Source organism: Morone saxatilis, unplaced genomic scaffold (genome assembly GCF_004916995.1).
Source record: "Morone saxatilis isolate NCDOM2014 unplaced genomic scaffold, NCSU_SB_2.0 Contig22, whole genome shotgun sequence".
NCBI classification, from domain to species: Eukaryota; Metazoa; Chordata; class Actinopteri; family Moronidae; genus Morone; species Morone saxatilis.
In genome coordinates this window covers 4,591,812-4,597,150 of record NW_023339785.1, presented here as the reverse complement: position 1 = coordinate 4,597,150, position 5,339 = coordinate 4,591,812, and the positions used below count along the sequence as shown (strand labels likewise).

Here is a 5,339-nt window from a genome sequence, read left to right as displayed (position 1 = left end):
ACATAAATAGTTGAACAAACCAGATCAGAAATCCCCCTTGAAATCTGAAAATACCCCTGGCCCCACAACTTTTGCTGGCGGAAACAAACTAAGAAACAAAAAGCTGACAATATAACCTTTTTAATATCATGGATCTTCCTAACAGATTAACTTAAACTCTGTGTGTATATTATGCATTTATGTATATACAGTGAAGTTGAATGGGACAAATGTAAAACACAAAAATTAACCAAAAATACTCCCAGACTTTAAACCTTTAATAAAAATGAGAGAAAAACATTCACATTTTTTTCTTTTTTCTTTCCTTGTCACATGAGAACAGAGTGAGAAGTCATCCGACTGTAGGAGTCCTCCATCACAAGCCCTGAATAGTGATACAAAACAAATGAAGACAAGGTTTTTGCCAGAATCCACCACGTCTCAGCGGCATGTGAAGTATGTGTGACGGCCCATAAGGCGTCTATTGTCTGACTGCAGCTCGAGAGGCAAAAGACGTCAGCGTTACAGTATGAGTGATCAGCGGTCACAATCTGTCATTTCCCAAGCTGTCAACAACAAAAAAAACCCAAAGGGAATTATTCAAAACATAGAGATAGAAAGATAATGCATGTTTGATTTAGGAGTTTTTGACCACTAGTAGCGCCATGAGGACGCGCATGCATGTGCACACGAGTGATTATAGAGCATAGAGCAATTATCTCTATGCATGATCCGTGTCACTGTTGCTGTGTATGACATTGTTTGTTTACAAGAAAACTCCACAGGGCACCTTTAAGTTGTGGTTAGAAGAAACCACTGACTGTTTGTAGGGGACGGGATGCAAACTGTGGTGTTGAGTGTTAAACCCAGAGGCTTTGTACATCCAACCACTCACTCTAACCTCCTCCTGAAAATGAGACAACAGTCATTATTCACACGACCACAAGAGATCCCTTGTCAGCAAAAGCTACACATACTGTAGGTGTTGATGACCAAATGCGGTACTTTTTTCCTGATGATTCTCCCCCGTGTTTCAGCCCACTAAAGCGGGCCTGGTGTGGCTCATCAGCCCGATCCACCCCCAACCAGGATCTGAAAAACAAAAGAGAACCAAGAATGAGAACACCTAGTGGAGTGGAGAGGTTGTCACATCCCAAAATGTTATTATTTCAGAGTAGTTAACATGCTTAAAAAATATTTAAATGTTTTGTCGTAACATTTTTACTCAAATACTATAAAACTATTAGAATATTATGAGAAAACCCTAATATTCTGCATATGTTTTATAGAAGAATATTGTATAATCTGTAACCTCAATAACGTTACCAAATTATCCTTCCCTACAGGAAAAATGTTCTGCCTTTGTTAACATTCACATTACAGGAAGGTTCTATAATTTGTTGCCTCAATTACGTCTACAAAACATCCCCAGAATGTTTGCAGGCAAAATGTTACATGTTACATTAAATTACAGGAACATTTTATGAAAAGATGATGTAATCTGGGATCCCAATAATTTCCTTAAACCATTATCCGAATGTTGCTTTGAAAATGTTCTTCCTTTGTTATCGTGCAACTTAATCTCTGCCTCTGAGAACATCTTCTGAATGTTACAGTTGAAATTGTTATGTCTTAGTTAACATTTAACCTTATAAGAACTTTATTTGAAATACTTACATTCTTAAATGTTTTCTTTAAATCATACTTAGAAGTTGTAGGGAATGCGAGCCAATGTTGTGGGAATGTTCCCTGCTAGCTGGGGTTCTGCAGCAAACAAAAAATACAACACTGGTAACCCGTTCCAAATGTATCCAATCATGAGAGAGAGCTTTAGAGCTTTACCTTTAATACGATAAATCACAGATAACATTTAGTTTCACTGGCAAAGTGTTGAAATGTTGAAATGTTGAAATGTTTGAAACCACAATTTCAAAAACTAAGATGTCAGTTTCCCATTGCTGTAATTTAATATGAACTGCATGATTTAGATATTCATAGCACTGTGCACAATATGATTATTACAAAAATAAATATATTCCACGCATAGAATAAAAATTATTGCAGGCAGCAAAACATTGAAATAATCTCAGTGTAGATTCATCATTTCTTCTACTCTGGAGACATACAAATAACCAGGAATGTCACTAGTTCATATGGCTGTCATATTTCACATGACAATCTGGGTCTGTTTACTGTAGGTTGCCATTACTCAGGCTGTCCTCCACCATTTGAAGGAGGGAGGTTTGTCTGAGAATGTGAAGTGGTGGGAGAAAAGGGTGATTGGCAGATACGAAGTGCTGAGAAATGCTGCGCTGAGGAGTCAGAGGCCTTTTAAGTGAAAATATGGGAAAAGAAATACATGAGAAATTTCTTTTTCTTACTCAGCTCCACCTACGTGTGCACACACACGTGTACACACAATGAAACACACAGAGGAGTCTGCTGTCACAACAAACAGAGTGTTGGGTGACCCGCAGAGTCGGGAGGCGTCTCTGAAATCAGCTGTCTTTGTGTAAAAACAGTCTCCTGCTGTCAGTACAATCGGGTCATTCCCAAACTCGGATGCCTGGGTGAAAACACGTGCAGAGAGCTGTGAATTTCCAGATAAACATCTCCACCCTCTGCGGAGTCTTTTTAAGTCCTGACAACTAACAGTACAATCTCTCTAAAACTAATGTGCTACACTTAAACATTTGTGAAACGTGGGCAACTTTTTTACTTTTTAATGCAGATGACCAAAGCTGCCCGGAGCAGAAAGCTTACATTCATTTAACTGGGCACTTAAGAAAGAAGAAATTCTTGTTTACAGAAATGGCCTATCAGAGTAGCTGCAGGGAGGCTGAAGAACTCATAGAAAACGCAGCGGAATGAGGCACAGCCTTCTGCTGCCGGACACTGAGCTGCTCCACTGAAGCAGTTAGTGGGTGATGGTTTGCTCAAGGGCAACTGGGCAGAGGGATGTTACTCACTGCCTTCCCCTGATCTGACCAAACCAGTGACTTTACAACTTCAGGAGTGTACTCTTCTTTTGTACTTTTTTCTAAACACATGATGTCAACAATATCACAAACATAACTACATATTTGAATATGATGATATGATGACATACAATGTAATTCATAAACTCACTTTTGAAAACTTATAGACAGGTAGTCAAAATGGTAAAAAGATCAATATTAAATTAATATTATAATCAATATAATGACATTAATAACCCTTTTGCCTAATATACATATACATCACAATATAAACAATTAATGCAAAATCACATATAAAAGTTAAAATATTAAAATATATTTAAAATAATAATTTTAGAATAACAATAACATTTATAAATATGTAATAAGCATAATGCTAACCACAGTGCCAACAATTGTAAGTAGCAGAAGAATTGCCCATTATCATCTTTAAAAATTCTAAAATTGAGCAGAAATGTACAGAAATGGAGCATAATAACAGATTCTTAGTAAAAGACTAAAAATTTAGTTTTTAACAGTCAATAAAAACCTCACTGGATATCCTTCTCTTCAGATTCAGAGGCAGAGAAATAACAGATTGATAATCAGAGTGAAGACCAACTCTAAAGTCCTGATATATCTTGTATATGGGGGAACAAGATATTGCTCTGTGTGTTCAAGTTATTTTTCTATTTAAACATGTTATACCAATTTTGGGCTCACTGCTTGTTTGAAAGGTATTTATTATTATTTTCTGTCACATGGCAATACACTCATTTAAGGATCAGTGTGTCAGGTTAGGTGGCACCTAGTGGTGAAGTTTAAGATTGCAACTAACTTAATACATCACATGTCTGTATTTGAAGACCTGGGAATCCTCCTTAGATCCTCCTTAATGTTACACACTGGACCTTTAATCCTTTAATTAATATTTAGTAGATAATTCCTGCTGATGGTAATACCCTGTTTTAATGGCAAGCTGCATGGTAGAAAGGCAAATTATGTTACTGTAAATGATCTCAATCAATCAATCAGCAGAAAAGTATGTTGATATTGGATGATTCTGTAAAACCCAAATATACATTCAATGCCAGTGTTTTTTAATGTCTCATGCCAACATCTCTCTCTTTCTACAATATCTGCATGTGTAAATTAAATTCTAGTAAAGGTTAGGGTTAGGGTTAGGTTAGGGAAGTTTTGTCTCTGAACATAAACGGCAAACTAACTCCCGCTAAATAACTTGGGTTGAATTATTCCAGCTCTAGACGGGGGAATACATACAGACAGATAAATAGATGGATAGAAAAACAAATAAATAGAAAAAAAATCAGTTTCTTGCTGGTAGTGTAAACCAGGTCACACTGACAGCTTTAATGCGCCAAACAGAAGCATCATGGCTGGTAAAGATCCTCCCCCTTGGCCCCTCGCCCTCCTGTAGACAGCGAGTCAACTGTGTCATTGGCCTGCTAATGGGAGGGATCACGCATGGCTGTATAACAAGAGCAGGACAAGCTGTCAGTGGTCCTCTGACAGGTGCAGCTTTCCCACAATGCCTCGCAGCCGTGCCGCAGAGCACCGTCGAAGCCCCTGAATCTCCGGCTGCTCTCTGCTGACGAGCCAAACACGTCCATCTCCCACAGACACTAGTAATTAGGTTTTCATCCGGGCCTTACGCAGCAAACTGGGAGAACACTCTGCTGCTCCTTCGCTCTTACCAGCTCCCACTCTTCCTTTCTTTCCCCTACAATCAAACTGCCTCCAGCTCTCACAACCAGGAGGGTTGTATGTGAGAGCCTGTATATGAGACACAAGGGAAACAAAAGGAAGAAGAAGAAGAAGAAATAGGAAGAAAAATATGACAGAAAGTCTGAGAGAATGAATGACGATAATGCACAAAGCTCCCACAGCTAATGACGATTCTTCACAATAACTGCCAAAACATCTCACCGAGCCAACGAGTGTGGGAGTGGAGCCCTTGACGTTCAGTCAGGACCGCTGAGCAGTACACATCATCAACAGCGGCTATTTATTTACATAATACACTTGTATAATGAGCATAAAGCCTAATGCAGCACTACAAGGCCAGTGCTAATCAGAATAAGAGCACTTAGAACAATCAGTCTGGAGTTTCTAGTAATTCTACTTTGTTGTCTACAAAGTTTGTACATGTCTATATCTGAGGTACACTTCACCTTCCATTGAGTTATTTTTCTGCTAAATACAATAATTGCACGAGACATTGTCTAGGTTTTAGTTGCCACATATCATATCATAGCATATATATTACATTTACTATTACATTATTTTTTTGGCCTTTTATTGCCTTTATTCGATAGAGACAGCAGAAGATAGACAGGAAAGGTGGGTAGAGAGGGGGAATGGCACGCAGCAAAGGGCCACAGG

At 38.4% G+C, this 5,339-nt stretch overlaps 1 long non-coding RNA gene across 1 annotated transcript in view; it reads right to left on the bottom strand.

The window, feature by feature from the left end:
* Positions 1-615: 615 nt before the first annotated feature.
* The window catches only part of LOC118333266, a 25,341-nt gene continuing 20,617 nt past the window's right edge, over positions 616-5,339 (bottom strand). Inside the window, exons 2-3 of the long non-coding RNA XR_004796965.1 lie at positions 1,657-1,743; positions 616-1,071 (exon numbers count right to left, since the gene is read on the bottom strand). This is a non-coding gene — a long non-coding RNA (uncharacterized LOC118333266). The remainder of the gene's footprint in view (positions 1,072-1,656; positions 1,744-5,339) is intronic.